We start from the raw sequence: 25195 nt of genomic DNA, 5'->3' as shown, positions 1-25195 counted from the left end.
ATTTGCCCAGGGATGGGAGCTGGGGAAAAACAGGGAGTGACTGCTAATGGGGGTGATGAAAATGTTCTAAAATTGTAATGATGGTTGCAAAACTCTGTGATTATACTAAAAACCACTGACTTGGACACCTAACTTTTTTTTTCTAAGTAATCTTTACACCCAACATGGGGCTCAAACTCATGACTCCAAGATCAAGAGTTGCATGCTCCACTGACTGAGCCAGCCAGGCACCCCAACTTGGACACTTCAGATGGGTGAATTGTATCATATGTTAATTGTGACCAAACTTATTTTTAAAAAATAGCCTATTGAGTGGATGTGTCAATGGGATTATTTATATAGTTGTCAGGGACAAACTATTCCTCTCTTATTAATACAGCCCTGTGTTACATATCATTTAACAAATGTGTTGGGAATATAAAAAAGTAGAAGACCATCTCATGGCCCAGCCAAGAAGACAGCACCCACGCATAGAAGGTAAGTGAATGGGCAAAGCAGCACATACTAAATGGTACTGGTTTTAGAGGCAGGCTGGCTGTCATAAGCTATGTATCTAAGGAAGGCTTCACAGAAGAGATGGAAACTATTACATCTTGAAGGATAAATGAGGTTAAATAAAAGTAGAACAGTTATCATTTGTTGAGAACTTACCACAATGGGCACTGTTCTAAATACAGTACAGAGAGGGTAGACTTCCAGAATGGCAGAATAATGAGTTAGGGGGACCTTCTCCCCAGCAAAACAACAACTTGACTACTAAAAATGATGAAACAAAACACAACACAATAATTTAAAATCCCTGGAAATTGTTCTAAGAGCATAGAACAAATGGAAAAATAATATACAAGAAAACTTAAATCTTAAGAAATATCTAAATCTTGGGCACTTGACCCATTATTCCCTTGGGCCTTCTCCCTCAGTTCTTTGTCATGGAAGCTCTACCCAAGAGCTCTATTCTCAGCAAGAAGATTCCTCATGATGAGATGAGCGCTGGGTGTTAGACTATATGTTGGCAAGTTGAATCTAAATAAAATTTTTTAAAAAAGAAGATTCTTCCCAGCTCCCAGTCTGTGGCTACAATTTCATCCTGGGAGAGGCAGACTTCTGGGGTTTCTCCTGCCTCTGCTCCTCTGCTTCAGAAATTCTATTATAGGCATGGCAAGCTGAGAATAATGGGGCTTCATCACTCGACCCCTCCCTCAAGCCAGTTTGTAGAGAGGGGGTTCTTTACTGGGGGGGCGGGAAGAATAGAGAAAATCAGTGGCTTCCATTCCCCTCTCCCTTCTCTCTCAAAGCAAGGCGTCACTCTAGGAAAAGTGGACTCCATCCCTAGTTCTGATGCAGGGGCACAGGGGTTCTGTCCAGAAAGGAAAGCAACGCATAAGGATAAAGAGTTTTAGAACTCTGGTTGAGACCCCAGTTTTATTGGAACAGAGCCTGGGGAACTCTGCCTAAAGGTGTTATGGAAATGAACAGAAATCTTGATGTAAAGCAATTAAGAAGCTGCTGGTAGCTCCATGATAATAGCAAAATGGCAGAGCAATTAGAAATTTAATAGGAACCTAGGGAAAGAGAAAGCCAAGAACCCTCTTGAAGGCATACTCAACTTTAAGGATCAATAATGGTGTACACAGGTGCCTGGCTGCACTCACTCATGGGCAAGCAGAAGAGAGCATGGGGCAGACTTGAAAATGCTTCTCATGCTATACACAAGCCTATTAACACAGGGCCCTTCATGGCACAGGGGCTTAAACACAATCTCTGACCACATGATGACTGAGCAATAAGCTACTCTGACCAGGGGCAACTCCTAGGAAATCAGACTTCAAAGTAAAATCACTCATTCCTGGCAGTTGGGACATGCCCGACATATGGGCATGCCCAAGGCTGCAGCCTCTCAGGAGTGATCCAAGAGAGAACATCCAAACTACTAGGCCCTGAAGAGACATGGGGAAAGCAAAAAAAAAAAACCAAAAAACAAACAACAACAAAAAAAAACACCTACCTGAACTGTGACTGCAACCTCCAAGCCAAATACACGTCCAACAATAAAATGTAAAAATAAAACTGGCTGGGACGCCTGGGTGGCTCAGCAGTTGAGCATCTGTCTTTGGCTCAGGGCGTGGTCCTAGTCCCAGGATGGAGTCCCGCATTGGGCTTCTTGCAGGGAGCCTGTTTCTCCCTCTGCCTGTGTCTCTGCCTCTCTCTATGTGTCTCTCATTAAGAAATAAAATCTTTCAAAAAATAAAAATAAAAAAAAAAAACTGGCTAAGGAGCTTTAAGAACAACCTGTGACCAATAAGTACATTATGCCACTCATGGTAACCTGTAGAGAGCCAAGCTAAAAGATAAAAACAAAGGGTAGATATCTGAGCAGAGGCATCAAAGGCTATACACCATAAAGGAAATAGGCTGCAAAATTAGTTTAGGGAAGTTATTAAACAAATAAACTAATGACAGACTACATAACAATAGCCTGACATTCTGGGTGAGAAATCAGCATCTGTAGTTGCTACAATATATTATCTAAAACGTCTACTTCTCAATAAAAAATTATAAGACATGAAAAAAAAAAAAAACAGGAAAAAGCAGGTAATAGAAACTGCCTGGGGATCCCTGGGTGGCGCAGCGGTTTGGCGCCTGCCTTTGGCCCAGGGTGTGATCCTGGAGACCCGGGATCGAATCCCACGTCGGGCTCCCGGTGCATGGAGCCTGCTTCTCCTTCTGCCTGTGTCTCTGCCTCTCTCTCTCTCACTGCGTGCCTATCATAAATAAATTAAAAAAAAAAAAAAAAAAAGAAACTGCCTGAAGGGCTCAGATGATGCACTTAGCCAACAAAAACTCCAAAGCATTTATTATAGATATGTTCAAAAAGCTAGAGAAAACAATACTTGCTTTTAAAGGAAGATATGATGACAATATCTTATTAAATAGAGAATATTTTTTTTAACATTTTAAAAAAATTTTATTTATTATTTATGATAGTCACACACAGAGAGAGAGAGAGAGGCAGAGACACAGGCAGAGGGAGAAGCAGGCTCCATGCACCGGGAGCCCGACGTGGGATTCGATCCCGGGTCTCCAGGATCGGGCCCTGGGCCAAAGGCAGGCGCCAAACCGCTGCGCCACCCAGGGATCCCAAGAATATATTTTTTAAAGATTTTATTTATTTGTTCATGAGAGACAGAGAGAGAGAGAGGCAGAGACACAGGCAGAGGAAGAAGCAGGCTCCATGCAGGGAGCCCGATGTGGGACTTGATCCCAGGACTCCAAGATCACATCCTGGGCCGAAGGCAGGCGCTAAACTGCTGAGCCACCCAGGGATCCCCAAATAGAGAATATTAATAGAGATAGAAATAACAAGAATCAATGGAAATTCTGGAGTTGAAAAGAACAACCAAAATGAAAAATTCATAAGAGGGACTCAACAGTAGATTTGATCTGTCAGATGTAAGAATCAGTGAACTTGCAGAGCAACAGAAATTATGCAATCATAAGAACAAAGACAAAAAAGAGTGAATAAAAATGAACAGAGCCTCAGAGAAATGTAGTTTGTCTTTAAGTGCACCAACATATGTATAATGGCAGTACCAGCAGAGTAGAGACAGAAAAAAAAAACCAAAGAAATAATGAGGGAAAACTTCCCAAATTTGATGAAAAGCACTAATCTACACATTCAAGGTGTGGCCTGGTTTCTTCTTGTTGCTTTTGGTAAAATGCAAAAGGAAAGAGAAATCTAAAAGGACCCATGGAACAAAAAGGAACCAAAGTTTGACAGTTTAGTCCATCCATATCGCAAAAGATAAGAGAACATGCTCTAGAGAGAACACCAAGGGTACTTAGACAACCATTTGCTAAATTAGTCATGTGATTTATGGAGCTGATCAACCATCTAAGATGAAGCCAAGGAATAGAGATGGGTTTTCCAAGAAGACTCCATGGTGAACAATGGGGTCTAACGGCATGGATCTTCTTGAAATCACAGAAGACCAACAAGGTTTTTGAAAAATTCATACCAGCAGAAACACTGCCAGCCTGGACTGAAAGGGACAGGGATGAGATGATGGGGGAAGAATAAATCTGAGGGTAGAGCTATGGAGGCAGAGGCCAGAGAGGGTGGTCTCACCCTGGGAAACCCAGAGGGCAGAACATCAAGTCACAGAGGATTTGGCTTTGTTTTTGTTTGTTTGTTTGTTTGTTTTTTTAGGGTTTGGCTTTGAATCTTAATGGAATTTGCCTTGTTGGGTTGCAAACTTGCTTTAGACCAATAACCCTTTTGTCCTTTCCATTTTTCTCCCTTTCATTTTTTAAAAAAGATTTGTATTCATTTATTCATAGAGACACAGAGAGAGAGGCAGAGACACAGGCAGAGGGAGAAGCAGGCTCCATGCAGGGAGCCTGACGTGGGACTCAATCCTGGGTCCCCAGGATCAGGCCCTGGGCTGAAGGCGGCGCTAAACCACTGAGCCACCCGGGCTGCCCTTTTTCTCCCTTTCAGAAAGAAAATACTCTTCCATGCCTGTGGCACCATTGCATTTTGGAAGCAGATAGCTTATTTTCTAGGTTTTACAGATTTGTGGACTGAGAGGAATTGTGCCCCAGAGAGGACCATATTCAGAGTCTCACTCATTTGTTTAGATAATTTAGATGATGAGTGTGACTTTTTGAGTTGATATTTAGATGACATTTGGGACTTAGAGTTGATGCTGGATGGGTTAAGACTTTTGGAGATCTTGGGATGGAATGAATGTATTTTGCACATGGGATGGATATGAGATTGGATGACCAGAGGGTGGACTGTCCTAGATTGAATAGTGTCCCTTCAAAAATTCATGTCCACCAAAAGCCTTAGAATGTGGTTTTATTTGGAAATAGAACCTTTGAAGATGAAATTAGTTAAGATGATATCATACTGGATTGGGATGGGTCCTAAATCCAATGATTAGTGTCCTTATAAGAAGAAGAAAGGACACATAGAAACATGGATACACGGGGAGACAGTAATGTGATTATGGAGGCAGAGATTGGAGTGATGCATCTATAAGCCAAAGAACGCTAAGGATTGCCAGTAGCCACCAGAAGTTAGGAGAGAGGAATGGGATGGTTTTCCCTTGAAAGCCTCTGGAGGAATCAACTCTGCTGATATCTTGATGTTTGATATCTGGTCATCTGAACTATATGAGAAAAATGTCTATTGTTTATTTATTTTTAAAATTTATTTATTTATTTATTTATTCATTCATTCATTCATGAAAGACACAGAGAGAGGCAGAGACACAGGCAGTGGGAGATGCAGGCTCCTCGTGGGGACCCTGATGTGGGACTTGATCCCAGGACTCTGGGATCATGACCCGAGCCAAAGGCAGATGCTCAACTGCTGAGCCACCTAGGTGTCCTGAAAAATGTCTATTGTTTAAAGCCACTCAGTGATAATTGGTTATAGCAGTACTAGGAGATGAGCACAAGTGCTAAGACCATTCAATGAAGAAAAAATTGTCTTTTCAACAAGCAGTGTTGAGACAATTATATATCTACATGCAAAAATTGGACCCCTCACACCATATACAAAAATTAACTCAAAATGGATCAAAGACCTAAATATAAGAGCGAAAATTATGAAACTTTTATAAGAAAACATAGGAGTAAATTTTCATGAGCTTGGACTAGCCAATAATTTCTTAAATATGACACTAGAAGCATAAGCAACAAGAAAAAAATAGATAAAATTATCAAAACTAGATAAATTTAGGGATGCCTAGGTGGCTCAGGTGGTTAAGCCTCTGATTCCTGATTTCAGCTCAGGTCATGATTTCAAAGTTGTGAGATCCCACATCAGGCTCTGCACTGGACATGAAGCCTGCTTAAGATTCTTTCTCTCCTTCTCCCTCTGTCCCTCTCTAAAAACAAAAAACGAAACAACAACAACAAAACACAACTAGATAAATTTATTATATTAAGAATAGATAAATTTAAACCTTTTGTTCTTTAAAGGTACCATCAAGAAAGTGAAAAAACAGTGTACAGAATGAGAGGAAGTATTGTCAAATCACATCTCATAGAGGACTTGCACATAAAATATTTAAAGAACTCCTACAACTCCCCAGTCAAAAGATTAATAATCCAGTTTTAAAAATGGGCAAGGGCTCTGATTAGACAGAAGACAGACAAGTGACCAACAAGCATTAGTCATCAAGAGTCAGGCATCAAAAGGGTGAATTTTGATATTGAGTTATATATTTTTTTTCTAAAAAAGCAATGACATAAAGGAAGATGCATGAAAGTAGACCGTTTTTTTTCATGGACCTATACCATGAAAAAAAAATGTAATCTATTTGACAAAGGAGGCAGGTGGGAGCAAAGCTTTGCTGAATTTAAGGACATGACACCAGATGGTAATTCAAATCCATAGGAAACAAAGAGAAACGGGAAGGGTAAATTAGAAGGTTAATATAACAAACCCTGTCAATACATACTTTTTTTAAAGATTTTATTTATTCATAAAAAAAAAAAGGTTTTATTTATTCATGACAGACACAGAGAGAGAGGCAGAGACACAGGCAGAGGGAGAAGTAGGTTCCATGCAGGGAGCCTGCTATGGGACTCCATCCTGGGACTCCAAGATCACACCCTGGGCTGATGGCAGGCGCTAAACTGCAGAGCCATCCAGGGATCCCCTGTCAATACATACTTGTTCTCCTTCTCAATCTCCTTTTTTTTTTAAAAAAAAAAAAAGACTTTATTTTTTTTATTCATTCATGACAGACAGAGAGAAAGACAGGCAGAGACATAGGCAGAGGGAGAAGCAGGCTCCACGCAAGGAGCCCACTGTGGGACCTGATCCCGTGATTCGGGGATCATGCCCTGAGCCGAAGGCAGACGCTCAACCACTGTGCCACCCTGGTGTTCCCCAAGCTTCTTTAAAAATAATAATTATAAGAATGTATTGTTGGGTCTGTAACACACATAGAAGTCATATGTCTAACAATAATAAGGTGAAGAAGAGAGAGAAAGGAATGCAGCTATGTAGGGGTAAAGTTTTTCTATTTCATGGGAATTATTTTAAATATAGATCCCGGGTTGGCTGAATCAGAATTTCAGAAGGATGGCCAGGGCCTTCTTGGTCTCTGCAATGCCTTTGTGTGAGTTCAAAGGGCTTTCTTGGTCCATACAGTGCCTTTGTGTGAGTTCAAAAGGCTTCCCTTTCTGCCATCAGATGTAGCTCCATGCCAGGGCCAATGGCTTAACAAGCCGAACATGAACTGGATTGACCACCCACTCACCCTTGTGCATTGAATGATCTGCACAACTGCATGGGGGAGGTGGCCCCAGATATGACCCATGTCTGTATTTTAAGACTGTTCATCTAATAATTCTAATGTACAACCAGGGCCAAGAACTGCTGGGTTAGGGAAGAATTTGAAAAGAATCTGAAGTATCAGGTAACTGATAAAATAGGAGAGACGATTGTTAGTGAGGATTTGAAGGGAGGACTCTCAGGTTTTCTAATCCCAAAGATTGAGAGAATGGTAAGAGAGAGAAGAAGGAAGGAAAACCCTGATTTGGAGGGAATGTGCTCAGTTTTAATCATATTGAACTTGAAGTCATGGCGAGACATTAAAGGAGGAATGCTCAACTGACAATTAGAAGAAAGATGATCCTGGAATTTTAAAACTATATTTAGGAATCATCACAGCATAATGATCATGGAAATAAATACTGTTTATAAAAAGTCTGCTCACTGCTCTCCCTTGTGCTGGACATTTTATATAAATACGAGCCCAGTAGGCATAAGGGTGACGACACAGTCACTGTCCGTGAGTTATTTATTCCTCATGGCTTTGCCCAGTGGTGGGATGAGTCAGATGAAAGCAGGTTTCAGGAAGTGGAATGAGACTGGAGGGATGGGGAGTGGGGGTGGAGGTGGTTGTGCACCTAACTATGAGGCTTGAAGAGCAGCAGGTAGGGTCACCTGGGTGGTTCAGGGGTTGAGCATCTGCCTTCAACTCAGGTCATGATTCCGGGGTCCTGGGATGGAACTCCCCACAGGGAGCCTGCTTCTCCCTCTGCCTATGTCTCTGCCTCTCTCTTGTGTCTCTTGAGAATAAATAAAATCTTAAAAAAGAAGTTATTTAAAAAGAAAAGAATAGGGATCCCTGGGTGGCGCAGCGGTTTGGCGCCTGCCTTTGGCCCAGGGCGCGATCCTGGAGACCCGGGATCGAATCCCACGTCGGGCTCCCGGTGCATGGAGCCTGCTTCTCCCTCTGCCTGTGTCTCTGCCTCTCTCTCTCTCTCTCTGATGACTATCATGAATAAATAAATAAAATCTTTAAAAAAAAAAAAAGAAAAGAAAAGAATAGCAGCAGGTAGCCAAGGAGGGACTGCCAGCTGAGGTCTCAGGGCACCTCCTTGATATCTTGAAACAGGTAGGTGCTGGCATCATTATGACAAATGGGTGATAAAAATGTCAGTGGCTTCATAAGTTCCATGACCAGCTGTCATGGGGTCTCACAGGAACAAACCCCTTTTGTACCTCTCATCCCCAGTAGAGCACATCAGGTCTTGACATTCACCAAGACCACAGGTCTAGATGTACTGGCCCTGTTTGTTAAAGTGGCTCACTACCTAGAAACTTGTGGCTGGAATCATGGATAAATTCCTACAGATAAATAGTGATGCATGAAGAAAAAGAGGAAGGTATTAATGGGATTGGAACCAAGAGGTTATTTAGGGAGGAGCATACAGCAAGCCCCACCAATATCACAAGCAACACTTACCTCTACTGTCACGCACACACAGCTCCTTGCTGTGAACAGGCCCCAGCCAGGTTCTGGAGTTGGCCAGACTAGTGGGGAAGTGCAGACAGTGAGCCAGCCTACTTTTCTGTCACAACCTCAGGGCTACCATTTCTGTAAAGCATCCAAAGGATGCTACCATCCTTTAGCATCCAAGCTGGTTAATAGAACTGTTATGTTCAATACTTCCTGGAAATTTGCTCATAGGTCAAATCTGGAGCCGGAAGCAGAATTCCATGAAATTTCCTAACCCCTTCCTTAGCCAAAGTGGCCATTGGCCAATGCCTGCCAGGGTCTTTTTTTATTTTAAATGGTCTCATGAGGAATCTAGCAGAGTGGATTCTGTGCTCTTTCTGGCTACATGAGGGGCACAAGCCCTTTCAGAGACTCCCAGTAGGACAGGAACACAGAAATCATTTTATGATTTTCATTGTGCAAAAAATATGTGACTTGGAGGGTCAAAAAATTATGCATCCACAGTAGGATGCCATGAAATTGCAAGGTCTTTGGAATAGCGAGGAGGGTGGGGAGAAGACACTGTGGATTTGGCCAGCATTGGGAGAGGATGGTAATGACACTAGCAGGCTCAAAACTGCTGGCTCTACTGGCTGTAAAGGCTGGAATTCACCTCTGGAAGGAGAAACTTTCTTTACAATGGCAAGTTAGCCAAGCAGAGCGAATGGAAAGTGCTTGTAAGCTCTTCCTTCTCGCCTGACTGGGAATCTCAGAGTTTGTGAGTTAGTTACTTAGTAACTGGTAAAGGCAGTCGTTGTGACCCCTGAAGGCCTTTCATAGGATCAGCAATTTAAAGAGCTGCAGCCAGACAGTGAGTCCAAGGTCAAAAGCCGGGAGAAACCAAATCCTGGGCTAAATTGCAGAGCTGCAGGGCAGAGAAAAACCAGTCTAAGGCATATAATGCAGGAGGCAAGTGAATGGAGCAGAAGAGAAGTGAATTGGTGCAGCGTTTAAATTTAGCTTCAGAATGTCTTGATGCAATGGGAATCAAGCCATCAAGGACCCAAGCAGACTGGACATGACGAGTTTTGTGCCTTTGGAGTGTCTATAATCACAGACCCTCAGTGTAGACTATGAGTGGTCATTCCATAATTTCTCTTGTCTTCTACTTGCTACCCAGGCAAAATTACTAATTATAGGGCTCCTTTGCAAAACTTTCCTGTGGCCCTCCTTCCTCTCCTCTGTTCCTGTGAGCAGACTCCATGAGTCTCTGGCTCAGCACTCAAGCACATCTCTTTCTGCACTCATTTCACACCGCTGAAAGCATTTATTTGCACATCCCTAGACTGGCTTATTGAAGGTAGATCCATTTTTTATTCATTTTTGTTTGTGTTAGCAGTGCTTGACTCAGTATTGGGTGCATAGAGAGTGCTAAGTAAATACCTAGTGAACAAAGGACTCAACTCAAGATTGAAGGTGCACATATATTAATCTGGTCCTCCTTCCCTTCTCCAATCTCATCTGGATGACATTGTGCCATTTGTCCTCAGCTTGAGCTAATACCTTGAACTTCTTTCTCTCTGAAATTCTCAGCCAAGAACATATCCTTTGTGTCCTCATCTTTGTGTTTTTCTCTCCTGCTATCCCATTAGTCTGGAACTCTTTTCTCCTTCTTTGCTTTTGGACATGCAACTTCACCCCTGCCCTTAGACTGCAACTCCTTGAAGGCAGGATGTGTTTATACCTCCTTCAGAGCCTGATCTGGTGCCTTGCATTCAGCAGAGGCATAAGCAGTGTTTGCTCAGGGAAGGAATGAGTTACTTTGACTTTGACCTTCTGGCCTCTGTCAGGTAGCTCCTCATTATGTCTTGGTAATTGCCATCTATTTAAGAGGATTTGCTTAGGAGAAATAAGATGAGAAACTAAGTCATGTGAAAATTTAGCGTTAAATGGGACTTTGAGCAGGAGCAGTTTGAAAATTGTTGTATTGATCAAGAGTGGCCAGCTACTTCCCATAGCTCTGTGGCCATTTAGTTAATAGCCTGAAGCCGACTTGGACTTGTGACAGGGAACTCTTGGCTCCCCTTTATTCCATGAAAGCCAAACGGAGGGGAGGAAGAGGGCAGTGTGAAGAGATACCTCCTCCACTCTCTTTTGTCCTCACTCCCTGCCCCAGCCCCAGGACAATGCCAGGTCAACATAAAATCATATGGCTTGGCTTTGCCTGTGCCCTACCATATGTCTATTTTCCCTTACTGTCTCATTTAGCCCAGTTTATGGACTAAATGTTTCTGCTCTGTTCCCACCCCTCCAAGGTGGAGGAAAGGGAATCTGATCAATCAGTAACCAGGTTGGGAAAACTCAAATGCTAGCAGAGGCCAAAGGAAACAAACCGAGTTGGTTGGGCAGGGACAGTGACCATGGCCCACTTAAAGGGGTAGCTGTTTCCTTGCTCAGAGACTGTGGTCCCAGGGCTGCCTGACCTTGTGTTTTGCACAGTCACCCTTGTTATAAGCCTTGGCATCATCAGGAAGAATTGGCTGAGACTAGAAAAAATGCAAAAGAGATTATTGGTGTCCTTTCAGGGGACTGCAGGATGTAGTTTCTCAGACTCTTTGGGGATTATCTGATTCTAGAGGAGTCTTTGCACCACTGGTAGATCTAGGGATGAGAGATTATCCTGGATTATCCAGATAGGCCTAATATAATCATAAGGATCCGTTTAAGTGAAAGAGGGAGGTAGGAAGTGAGAGTCAGAGGAGGTATGACAATGGAATCAAGAATCTGGGGTGCTGCAGAGTGAAAAAGTCTCAACTGACCATTAATAGGTATTGACTTTGAAGATGGAAAGAGGTGACTGTGTGCCAAGGAATGGGACTGGCCTCTAAAATGCGGAAAAAGAAAAGAAATGCTTCTCCCCTAGAGCCTCCAGAAGGAACACAGCTGTGAGGACATCTTGAGTTTTGCCAAGTGAAACCCATTTTAGACTTCTGACCTACAACTGTAAGATACTCCATCTAACTGTAAAATAATAAGTGTGTGTTGTTTTAATCTACTAAGTTTGTGCTAATTTGTTACAGAAGCAATAGGAAACTGATACCAGGTTGTTTTACCACTTGTAGGGATAGAAATTAAATTGTGGGAAATTGATAGCCATACAAATCCTTCTTGTCCATAGTACTACAAATGGTTTCTGTTCAAAGAACTGTAAAAATACATTGTTCAGTGTAAAATTCTCATCTGAATTGCTTTTAACATCTTATTGGTTCCTTCATTAATTAATGAATTGAATAAAATCTTTGACACGTGTTAATTTTATATTTCTATAAGTTCATGTTATTAATTAAAAATACTATAGTATAGTTTATATATGATCATGTTATGTTCACATTCTGCAACCCTGTGCCTTTGAATTTAGGCTCTATTAATACTTTTGAATCTACTGTGATCTTACTAATTTTATTTCTATTTTTCAGGCAGTCAATTATCACCAATTTTAAAAAGACATGTGTTAGCAAGGCGTGCAGTTGGGATTCCAGTGGGAAGGTGTTATATTTACCAAGCTCTGGGCTATAATGTGGTAATTCATTCAGACTTGGGAACATGTCAAATAGTGTATTTTTTCTATTGAAAGGCCTGAAGGAATATATTCTACCAAGGCAGTAGATATGTATTTTTTAAAAAAGATTTTATTTATTTACTTGACAGAGAGAGAGAGAGAGAGAGAGCAAGCAGGGGAGGAGGGGAGGAGAAACACACTCCCTACTGATCAGGGAGCCCAGATGCGGGGCTTGATCTCAGGACTCTGAGATCATGACCTGAGCCTAAGGCAGATGCTTAACCTACTGAGCCACCCAGGTGCCCCCAATAGATATATGTTTTGATACTTTTCTGAGAGTTCATGCTAATATCTCCTAGATGATCTACTGCTGAACATATTTATCAACATGGACTGAGGCTATCAAAAGCACTATGTGTAGGAGTAACTGGTCAACCTTGGAGAGTGCTGCCAACATGGGACAGGGCAGGGTGGAGGTAGACTAGGAGTGCCAGGCATAGAGGCTCTCTCCATACAACAGATGCAGAGAAACATAGCAACAGTGCTGCTGCTGCTCCAGGATACAGAAGTCAGCCTCAGGATGCCTGGGTGGCTCAGTGGTTGAGTGTCTGCCTTCAGCTCAGGTCATGATCTCGGGATCCTGAGATTGAGTCAACATCAGGCTCCCTGCAAGGAGCCTGCTTCTCCCTCTGCCTATGTCTCTGCCATTCTCTCTGTGTCTCTCATTAATAAATAAATAAAAACTTAAAAAAGGAAGAAGAAGAAGAAGAAGAAGAAGAAGAAGAAGAAGAAGAAGCAGCAGCCAACCTCATAACTGGAGACACTGAGCTCAGAGATGTTAAGCGACTTGCTCAAGGTCTCACAGAGCAAGTTTAACTAAGGGCTAAACCCAGGTCTTTTCCCATCCACAGCCCAGCTTTTTTTTATCTCCTTCCAGATTTCAGGCAGGGACTTTGCTATAGAAAGTGGGTAATGTGGTGTTCTCAGTAGGAACAATATTGCCCCAACGGGTTAAGGTTGTCATGATGATAGCAGAGAACACTATTTCCATGTGCAGGGCATGAGCCAAGGCTGCTAAGTTGTCCTGTAACAAGAATGATAATCCCCGAAATGAAGAATTGTCCTGCCTCCAGTGCAATTTTTAAATGGATCCCCAGATATTCATGTAGGTGGAAAACTGTCCAAAATTATCTGGGCCTAAAACTTAACTCCTTTCTGTATATAAACACAAAATATTTTTTACATGGTTTAGAAATATGATTCTCTCAGGAATAAACTACAAATTAAGGATGATTGTACTTTTTTTCCATTCAGAGTTTTACCTAAATTTGTTCACCAGTTTGGAAAATCACTTCAGGAACAGTGATGTCAGTGTTGTCAGTATGACCACTTGTATTGGTCTTATTTGTGGCTATTTGCATTTAAAGTGAGTCTGCTTTTAGGAATAAGCATCAATTACTTCATTATATTGATTATAATGTTGTCCTGGGCATTAATTATTATTTTATTTGTAATTATAGTAATTATTTGTCATAAATAACAGCTCTTTTATTTCTCCTTTATACTGTATGGGCAACATATTATCTTTTGAAATAACCTATAGATTTAATCCCATTGTAGTAAAGAGTGGGTGATACAAAATATTTGTTATGAAAGATGGGGAGATTAAATAGGTTAAGAACCACTGTAGTGATACCAACATATAGTCAGGAAACAGCCAAATCTTGCTGAAAGATCTTGGTTTTGCCACTTATTTGGGGCATATTACAATTTCCCAGAGGTGGCTTCCTCTTCTGTAAAACAAGCATAACCTCTGCCTTTTACTTCTCAGAGTACTTGTATTAACCAAATGACATCATGTAAGTACTTGTATAAGGAATATTTCTCAGTGTAGCTATGAATAGAACATGCTTATTTGGGATTAAATCAAATACTTAACAATGCTCTTATCATTCCTGGTGGAGTAATGTGAGCTTTAAGTTGTTTGCCTTAAAGCTTTAGCTAGGCACTTGACAAAAGAAGATATCCAAACCAAATGGCTGACAAGCTCTTGAAAAGGTGCTTGACTTCATTAGTCTTCATGGAAATGTAAATGGAAACTACAAGGTAATAATATCATTACCCACCCACCAGGATGACTAAAATGAAAAACAATATCTCAATGTTGTCAAGAATACGAAGCTATGGAAACTCACACATTGCTGATGGGAGTGTAAATTAGTATAACACCATGGAAATGTTTGGCATTATCAATGAAAGCAATCCTATGACCCAGCCATTCCACTCCCAGTTATAAAGCCAATCGAAAGGTGTATATATATTTCCTAAAAGCTATGTACAAGAATGCTCATAGAAACATTCTTATAATAGCCCCAAACTGGAAATACCCTAAGTGTCTACCACTAATAAAAGGACAAATTGTGGTATCTTTCTACAATGGTGTACCACAGCAATGAAGATGAGCCATGTACAAGCACACAGATTAATTTCACAATGCTTAGCAAAGGTCATAGACATGAGTACTTATTGTTTGATTCTGTTTATATAAAATCCAAAAGTAGACAAAATTAATCCTTGGTGTTAAATAAGCAGAATAGCAGTTACCTTGGGGGTGAGTTGGGATTGGATGGGGTTATAAGAAGAGTATTAGGGAGTGTTGGAAATATTCTGATTCTTGATCTGGATGCAGGTTACACAGTATGCTCAACTTGTTCAAAGGAACTGAACTGTCCATTTATGGCCTATGCATTTTTCTATTCTTATTATAAATGATTAATTTTTAAAAAGTTAAACAAAAGAATAACTGTTTATCTGGGCCTGTGATGCTTGAATCGCATGCTTTGCTTTCTTTCTTCCTAGGTATCAAGCCCTGGCAAGTTTAAGACTTTGTTGGTGACCACAAAGCAGAACAAAGCTAATGGGCTCCTACAGGGGTCAAGGTCATGAACATAGCTCCAAGGCCCTGTAACCCCAAAATAGGGATGTGTCAGGGCTACCCTATGCAAAATACAAGAAAGGTGTTTACATAAGTTTTTTTTCTTTCTTTCAGTTTTTCCTTCTCATTCTCTAAGGGGAAGAGAAGTGATGTGAAAAGGGAGTGAGAATGGATCACATGAGAGGATGTTTGTGAAAACACCCTGTAAGGCATACAAAAAAGTTATTAATAGAGGACAAAGGTAAGTGGGATGACAGGTTTGGGGAGGCAGAAAGGAAAGGTAAAGTAGAAAGAGACAGTGGAGAGTGTGTCTCTGGTGATACCTTACTTTTCTTCTCTTACCCAGCCTTGCAACAGGAGAACTTTGGATCTTTGTGAGCTGTTTCCACCTCTGGAGTTTCTTCTCCTCGCCGGGCGGAGTCCCGCTTTCTGCCGCAAGAGGGCGGTATGGCCACGCTGAGCTGAGGTGTCCACTGCGGGATTGAGTGGATTGGGTTCTGAGATGCTGAGGAGTGGCCTAGAGTTTAATCTTGTTCTGAGAGCCAGACCCCAGCCTGTCCAAATGCTCCTCTGTCTCTGCTACCCCAAGTGATCCATGGGGAAACCGTGGAGCGGGAGGGCAGGCAGGGATTTTGCACGGCGCCATTCATCTCTGGTGTATTCACATCTGGGGCATTAGGGTTGGGAAGTTTGGGAGTGCTTTGTTCTGTGGGCTAGTGGAGAATAAAATGTGCATTGTCTTCACAAGGCCTCGAAGATTAACGCCAAGAATCCAAATATCTCTGGACCGGGGTCGCGGGGAGCTTTCAAAAAGGGAATATTGATTCCCTTTTGAAAAATATTTAAATTTTTAAAAATTTGTTTATGAGAGAAACATAGAGAGAGGCAAAGACATAGGCAGAGGGAGAAGGAGAAGCAGGCTTCCCATGAGGAGCCTGACACGGGACTCAATCCCAGGACCCCAGCATCACCATCTGAGCCAAAGGCAGATAGATGCTCAACCACTGAGCCACCCAGGTGCCCCTACAATAGACTTTTTAAAACGTTCCCCATCAACATTTTCTCTGACTGTTGAGTGATTTTCCCTTCCATTTTTCCTCTCCCCTTGTTCCATCTCTGAGACTTCACCAACTCTACCTGAACAACACGGGGCAGAGCCAGAGGGGACCTAAGAGATGAATTACTCCCTGGGTCTCTCCAGTTGTGACATGGATCACAAGCATCCAAATCATCTGGGTGCTTGGTTAAAGTGTAGATTCCAGGTGGCCACCGTAGACTTAATGAGATAGAACCACTAGGAGGACAGAAACTTGCATTTTTAAATAGGCACACGTACCATAGTCCCCTTTACTACACACTGGTGGTGATGCACTCTAAATTTTGAGTTCCAGCTTAGTTCGGCTTCCTCAATGTGCAGGGGAATAAACCAAACTCAGACAAAGGTCAAGTAACTTGCTCTATGTTACCCAGATGGTTGAAAGCACCCAAACACTTTAATCAAGACCCTGAACGCTGACTTCACACTTCCACTATCTCCAGAGCCCTAGAGTTTTGAAGAGGTGTTTTTGGGGGTTCTGCAAATATTTGATTGTAAGGTGATCTGCTTAAAAGAAAAAAAATACTGTTGGTATTTGATGCTTTTATTGTATGAATCAGGGTCTTTAAAAAAAGATTTTATTTATTTGAGAGAGAAAGCATGAGCTGGGGGGAAGGTCAGAGGGAGAGGGACAAGTAGGCTCCCTGCTGAGCAGGGAGTGGAGATGGGCCTCCATCCTAGGACTTTGGGATCATGACCTGAACCAAAGGCAGATGCTTAACTGACTAAGCCACCCAGGCACCCCAGGATTTTTTTTTAAGAGAGGGAAAGAATTTGAGGGGAGAAGCAGAGGGAGAGGGAGAGAGAGCATCTTAAGCAGGTGCCACACCCAGCACGGACCTCCACAGTGGGGAGGAGGCTCAGTCTCACAATCCTAAAATCATGACCTGAGCCTAAACCAAAAGTCAGTCACTTAACCGACTGAGCTACCCAGGCACCCGTGGATCAGGGTTTTTTAAAAAACTGTGTTTACAACTGTCACTCATTATCTCATTTTCATGTTACTAAGATCATCACAAAGGTCTCATTGTTTGTACTGACTGACTTAGATAAAATAAATTATTGAGAGCCACTTTTATCTATTTTATATTTTGGGATTTTGTGTAAATTTTCATTTGACAAAACAATTTTGCCATTGTGTGTAAAATTTATTGGGCACCCATTATACTCCAAAAACACAGTGTTAGTGCTGTGGAAACAAATGAGGATCACCCAAATGAGAAGAAACCAAAGCTATTTATTACTCAAAGCTTTGCCATAGCCAGGAAGTCAGCCACCATCATTTGCATTTAGTAGAGATTCAAAGGCAGGCAGGGGAGTGGAAAAGCTTTATGGTGAGGAAAGAGAAGGCTTCAAATGTGCCCTGATGGGAGATTCTTGGCATGGAAAAGCTGGAGGTAGAGATGGGGTATCTTATATGATTGGTTTGGGAAGCGTATTTGGCTTTCTCTGCTTGGTCTGAGCTGGAAGCCAGGGCAAAAATTACAGAAGTTGGCACTCATTGACTTGGTCAAGTCCTGACTGTTCTGGGCCAATTGCTACAGAGGTTGTGACTTGGCTTCCTAGACTAGTTGTTGCAGAGGCTGCCACAGAGTTCTATTGTCATATACGGTCTGCCCATTGTATTTCCAGTTCCTCAGCATTATACGCATTGTTTCACTTAAGCCCCATTACAGCTCCATGATATTGCTGATGTTATGATCTCAGCTTTATGAATGAGAAGTGGAATTGGAGAGAAGTTAGGTAACTTGCCCAAAGTCAAACAGCTGTGAAGAGAAAGTTGGGTTCTGAACCTAAGAGACTGACCTCAGACCCTTGTATTTTTCATTAACAAGCTCTATTTCTGTCTCTTCTCCATAGGAAAAAAAATGTAGAAATTGACAAACTAAAATTCATTTGAAAATGAATAAGATCTTGGGAAGCCTGGGTGGCTCAGCAGTTGAGTGTCTGCCTTTGGCTCAGGGCGTGATCCCAGAATCCAGGATCAAGTCCCACATCGGGCTCCTTGCAGGAAGCCTGCTTCTCCCTCTGCCTATGTCTCTGCCTCTCTCTCTCTGTGTCTCTCATGAATAAATAACCAAAAAAAAAAAAAAAAAAAAAAAAAAGAAAGAAAATGAAAAAGATCTAAAACAGCCAAAACAACTTTGAAAGAGAATAACAAAGTTGGAGAGCTAACATTACTGGATTTCAAGACTTCTTAAAAAAATAAATAAACTTCTTATAAAACAATAGTAATGAAGAGTATGTGCAGTCGACCTTAAGATAGACTATGGAAGCAAATAGAGAAAAAAAAATGTATATAATGACAAAAATTGATGCTTGAAAAAGATTTAAAGGCAATTTGATGGAAAAAGGATAATTGCTCCAATGAGTAAGGCTGGAACAATTGGATATTCATATGAAAAAAGTGAACTTCAATCCATACTTCATACTATACACAAAAAGTTAAGTCAAAATAGGTCATAGACCTAAATGTAAAATCTGAAACTATAAAACCACTAGAAGACAATATACGAGAAAATCTTTATGACCTCCGATTAAACAAAGATTTTGTAGATACGGCACAATCTATAAAAGAAAACTTTGGTAAATTGGACTTTCTTAAAATTAAAACTTCTATTCTAAAAATAAACACACATACAAACCTTTCTGTTTTTGAAAAGACACTGTGAGAAGAATGAAAAGACAAATCACAGACTGGGAAAAACTACTTGCAAAACACATATCTGATAGAGAACTTGTGTCTAGAGTATATGAAGAACTTTGAAAACTCAACAATGAAACAGACAAATCAATTTTTTTAAAGTGGACAAAGGAGATGAACAGACATTTCACCAAAGAAAATATATGGATGAGGGGTGCCCGGCTGGCTCAGTCAGTAGAGCATGTGGCTCTTGATCTCAGGGTTGTGAGTTTGAGCCCCAGTTGTGTGTAGAAATTACTTAAAAATAAAAAAATATTTTTAAAAAAGAAGAAAATATATGGATGATTAGCACATGAGATGATGCTAAAACAACATTAGTCATTAAGGAAATGCCAACTAAAATCACAATGGGATATTGCTATATACCTATTAGGGTGACTGATTAAAAAAACATTATATGGGAGGGAGGGTGAAAAGAAGAAGGATCATACAGGGCACCTGGGTGGCTCGGTTGGCTAAGTGTCTGACTCTTGATTTTGGATCAGGTCGTGATCTTGATGTCATGGGATCCAAGCCTCATTGAGTTCCATACTGGGCATGGAGCTTGCTTGGGATTCTCTCTCTCCTTTCTCCCCACTCACTCTTGCTCTCTCTCACTCTCGCTGAAATAAATAAATAAAATCTAAAAAAATAAAAAATAAAAGACTGATCCTACCAAGAGTTGGCAAGGAAATGGGAGAACCAAAACTCCAGAACTCACAAATGTTAGGGGAAATGTGAAAGCACAACCACAGTAGAAAGCCATTTGGTAATCTCTTAAAAAGTTACATACACCTACCATATGATCCAGCCATTCCACATCTGTGTATTTACCTAGGAGAAGAAAAAGCATATTCCAAACAAAGATTTGCATATGAATGTTCATGACAACTTTATTTTTAGTAGCCAAAAACTGGAAACAAACCAAATATCTATCAACAGGTAAATGGATAAACAAACTGAAGTATATTCACACAATGGAGTACTACTCATCAATAGAAAGAAGTGATTTTTTTAACAGACTAAGTGGGATATAACTTACTTACAATAAAATCCACCCACTTAAAGTATACCAGTCAGTGGTTTTGGGTATATTCCAAATTGCACAACCATCACCACAGTCAATTTGAGAACACTTTCATCACATTACAAAAACTATTCTTTTTAGCAATTGCCTTCAATTTCCCCCCAGGTCTCACCCTCAGGCAACCACTAATCTACTTCCTATCTCTATACATTTGCCAATTCTGAACATTTCATATTAAAATGGAATCACACAGGGCACCTGGGTGGCTCAGCTAAACCTCTGCCTCCTTGCCTCTGGTTCAGGTCATGATCCCAGGGTCCTGGGATCCAGCCTGCATTGGGCTCCCTGCTCATTAGGGAGTCTCTTTCTCCTTCTGCAGGCCACTCCTGCTTGTGCTCTCTCTCTCTGTCAAATTAAAGAATACATATTATAAATAAATAAATAAAATGGAATCATGAAATATGTGTTTTTTTGCATATGTCTGGCTTCTTTCACTTAGTGTAATGTCAAGATTTACCCATGCTGTAGCATGTATCATTACTTTGTTCTTTTTTATGGCTGAGTAATATTCAGCCATATGGGCTATACCACATTTTGTTTATCCATTCATCAAATGAAGGGCATTTGGGTTGTTTCCACATATTGGCTATTGTGAATACTGCTTCTATAAACATTCATGTAGAAGTTGTGATTATATATGTTTTTACTTCTCTTGGGTAAATTCCTAGGAGTGGAATTGTTGGGTCAAACAGCAAATTTTTTGAGAAATCACAAGACTGTTTTCCAAAGTGGTTGCACCATTTTACATTCCTACCAGTAGATACTTGTGGGTTATAATTTCTCTATATACTCTCCAAAACTTGTTATTATCTGACTTTTTCTTTCCTTTTTTTTTTTTTTTTTTTTTTTTAAGTAGGCTGCATACCCAGTGTGGAGCCCTGCACAGGATTTGAACTCACTACCTTGAGATTGAGGCCTGAACCAAGATCAAGAGTATGATGCCTAATGAACTGAGCCACCCAGGGGCCCCGACTTTTCCATTATAGCCATCCTAATGGATATAAAGTAGTATCTCACTACGGTTTTGATTTGCATTTCCTTGATAACTATTGTTATTGAGCCTCTTTCCATGTGCATTTGTATATCTTCTCTGGAGAAATGTCTGTTCAGATGCTTTGCTCATTTTTTAATTGAGTTATTTGTCTTTTATTAGTGAGTTATAAGAATTCTTTACCTATTGTAGATATGTCTCCTATCAGAGACAAAAACCGTGATACACAATAACATGATGAATCTCAAATAATTATACAAAGTGAAAGAAACCAGACCAAATAATCTAAAGAAATCAGATCATGGGTGACCAGAGGGAGAGTTTGGAGAAAGGAGCAGAGAAAGAGGATTTATAAAAGGTCACAAGGAAACTGTTGGTGATGATGTTTATTTTCATTATCTTGACTATGGCAGTGTTTTCACAGGTGTATGCATATGTCAAAAATTGTCAAATTATACACTTTAAACATGTGTAATTTATTGTTTGTCAATCATACCGCAATGAAGCTATTTCAAAATTATCCAAAGAACTTTACAATAGTCTGCTGTTTCACCTTTGTCATGTCAGTATTTTTTCACCTGAAAGCTCCCTCTCAATTGTACTCCCTAAAATTTATTTTAATCTTCTATATTCACCAACGTTCTCCAATTTCTCCCATACCACATTGCTCTCTTCCAGGATATGTCCCATTTCCCACCACATTCATTGGTGTGCCTCTCCCTAAGGCTGCCCAGGTCCCAGGATGATGGATGCTTAAGACCCTTGCAGAGCTTAGCCCAATGTCTTGACTCTGGTTTAGTATGGTGATCAGAAGCACAACTTTGAGGCAATAAGCAAGTTCATTTACTTTTATATGCTTTATTTTCCTCATATATAAAATGGGCATAAAGGTACAGCATAAAGAATATAGTCAATAAAATTGTAATAGTGTAATAGTGACAGATGGTAGCTAAGTTTGTGGTGAGCCTAGCATAATGTATAAACTTGTCAAACCAGGATGTTGTACACCTTAAACTAATGTAACATTGTGCATCAACTATACTCAAATAAAAAAATTTAACCAACAAAATGGGCATAAATATAGCGCTTACCTCATAGGGTTGGAGCGATGATGAAATGAGTTAATACGTATATAAGATGTTTGGATCAGTTCCTGGCATGTAGTAAGCCTAGACAGGTGTTTGCACTTATTTATATTTGGGACAAGGGTGGAGATTTGCCAAAAAAATTGGGTGGGCAGTTGTTTCTGGGGGAAGTTTTGGGCTGTTTGGGAAATAGCTTCATCGTGGTTTCTTCTTTGTGGGAAAATCTGTTGCTGCTGGCCCTTTCTTTGTTAAAAATTCGGATTGATCTTCCTTTGTCATGTATTTCCCTCTGTGACATATCTAGACATTCAGGATATGGTGAACCTGTTACTAAGGGGAGATACTGCAGGGGCAAGATATTGCACTGAGCCTTGAACATGGGTTATGTGAACCTGGGGAAAGTTATATCGAATGCTCCAAAAGCTAGTATTTTGTTTGGTCAGTTATTTGTCAACTCACTCCTTCCTGATTCATCAGTGCTGTGATAACAAGGTAGAATAGAGAAACAGTTCTCTTCACCAGAACAGACTTATTCTGTGGATCCAGCAGTGTACCCTGAGCCCAGCACACCTCTCTGTAGGATAATAGAAGGATGAAGGACCCCTGCTTCCTTTTTGCTTATTGACCCAGCCTTATGAGAATTCCCCTTATCAAAAAAAAAATTTTTTTTAAAGAATTCCCCTTATCTAATAAAGCCTAATCCTTAACTAACATATGTGGAGTGGCATATTAGATTGCATCTTAAATCCTGGGACATAATAGGAGGTGACCCAGAAATGCCCACTTGGCATAACAGAAACACAGTGAGAGTCATACAGTCTATCCTTTTGGTTCAGTTTCTGTTTATTGTTGGCCTGGGAATTAGGATGATTCTTGGGGCAGAGAAGTTCTGACAGGATAATTAGAAGTTGACTGTATAAACATCTCCATAAATTAAACCAAAGAAGTGTTTTTAGCACGAGCTAAATCTAGACACTAATTGCTTCCTTTGATCAAATCAAAAGGCCTTCTTTCAGTTTTTTAAAAATTTCTAAATTAGGGGATCCCTGGGTGGCTCAGCAGTTTGGCGCCTGCCTTTGGCCCAGGGCATGATCCTGGAGTCCCAGGATCGAATCCCACATTGGGCTCTCTGCATGAAGCCCGCTTCTCCCTCTGCCTGTGTCTCTGCCTCTCTTTCTGTGTCTCTCATGAATAAATAAATAAAATCTTAAAAATAAAATAAAGTTTCTAAATTATCTTTTCATTGTGGTTAAAAAATGTATTACATAAAATTTACCATCTTAACCATTTTTTAAGTGTACTGAATAGTACTGTTAAATGTACTCATATTATTGTGCAATCAATCTCTAGAATCTCTTCATCTTGCAGAGCTGAAACTCTTATGTCCATTAAACAACAACTTTCCATTCTACTCAGCTACAGGCAACCACAATTCTATTTTCTGTTTTTATGAATTTGAATATCCTAGGCATATAAGTGGATCATAAGTATTCATCTTTTGTGACTGAATTAATTCATTCAGCTTAATGTCTATGAGGTTCATCCATATTATAGCATATGTCAGAATTTCATTCTTTTTTAAGGCAGAATGATATTCCATTGTATATATATATATCCCACATTTTGTTTATCCATTCATCTGTTAATGACCATTTGGATTGCTTTTACCTCTTGGCTATTATGAATAATGCTGCTGTTAACATAGGTGTACAAATAAATTTTCAGGTTCCTGCCTTCAGTTCTTTTGGATATATACCCAGAAATAAAATTGCTGGATCATATAGTAAAGGTTTATCTTGAAGAAAATCATTATCTTAATAGTAAAATGAACATGATTCTATTGTGGTGCAGAATATATATATACATAAATTTTTAAGATGGCAATATTTCCAAACTGATCTACTGATTCAGTATAATCTCTATCAGAGTCTCAGCTAACTTCTTTATAGAAATTAACAAGATGATTCTAAAATTTATATCGAATAGTGAGGGACACAGAATAGCCAAAACAGTCTTGAAAAAAAGAAGTAACAGAAGGATCACATATATCGGTTTCAAAATTTACAATAAAGTGGGGCGCCTGGGTGGCTCAGTCAGTTAAGCATCTGCCTTCGGCTTGGATCCTGATCCCAGTGTCTTGAGATGGAGACCTGAGTCTTGGGTTCTCTGCTCAGAGGGAAGTCTGCTTCTCTCTCTGTCCCTCCCCCACTCGTGCTTTCTCTCTTTCTCTCAAATAAATAAATAAATAAATAAATAAATAAATAAATAAATCTATCTTTAAAATAAATTTACAATAAAATGATGGCAATCAACATAGTGTGATATTGGCATAAGAATAAACCATCCATCTATGGTCAACTGATTTTCAACAAGGGTGCGAGACCATTTAAATGGAAAAAGAATAAACTTTTCAAGAAATGTTGCAAAAACTAGTTATTCACAAGCAAAAGAATGGAGTTCTCACACCATATATAAAAACTAACTAAAAAAAAAAAAAGAACTCAAAATGGATATAAAATATAAAACTATAAAAGCCTTAAAAGAAAATGTGAGGGTAAATCATGATCTTGGATTTGTCAAAAGATTCCTAGATATGACACCAAAAGCATGAGTTACAACCACAAATAGATAAATTGGATTTCATCAAAACTAAAAATGTGCTTCAGAAGACACCATTTCAGTCTGTTTGAGCTGCTATAACAAAATACTTCAGACTGGACAGCATTACAGACAAGAGAATTTTATTTCCCATAGTTCTGGAGCCTGGAAGTCTGAAAGCAGGGTGCCAGGATGGTCAGATGAGGATTCTCTTCTGGGTCACAGACTTCTCATTGTGTCTTCCCATGGAAGAAAAGACTAGAGAGCTCTGCGGTCTCTTTTATAAGAGCATAACCCTACTCATGAGAGTTCCACCCTCATGACCTAAGCACCTCCCAAGGGTCCCACATCCTACTACCATCAGATTGGGCATTAGGGTTTCAATATAGTAATACAAACACATCAGTCTGTGTT

The 25195-nt window shown here is 40.2% G+C and overlaps 1 long non-coding RNA gene across 3 annotated transcripts in view; it reads left to right on the top strand.

The window, feature by feature from the left end:
- The window catches only part of LOC140609235 (uncharacterized), a 44091-nt gene extending 20082 nt beyond the window's left edge, over positions 1 to 24009 (top strand). Inside the window, exons 2-4 of one of the 3 annotated variants that reach the window (XR_012011155.1) lie at positions 15356 to 15482; positions 15588 to 15707; positions 20964 to 24009. This is a non-coding gene — a long non-coding RNA (uncharacterized lncRNA). Of the gene's footprint in view, positions 1 to 15355; positions 15483 to 15587; positions 18452 to 20960 lie in introns of those variants that run through there. The other 2 variants (XR_012011154.1, XR_012011156.1) reach the window with 2 other exon arrangements.
- Positions 24010 to 25195: the final 1186 nt, after the last annotated feature.

This window comes from Canis lupus, chromosome 18 (assembly GCF_048164855.1).
Source record: "Canis lupus baileyi chromosome 18, mCanLup2.hap1, whole genome shotgun sequence".
Classification (NCBI taxonomy): domain Eukaryota; kingdom Metazoa; phylum Chordata; class Mammalia; order Carnivora; family Canidae; genus Canis; species Canis lupus.
This window is presented reverse-complemented; position numbering and strand designations above follow the sequence as displayed.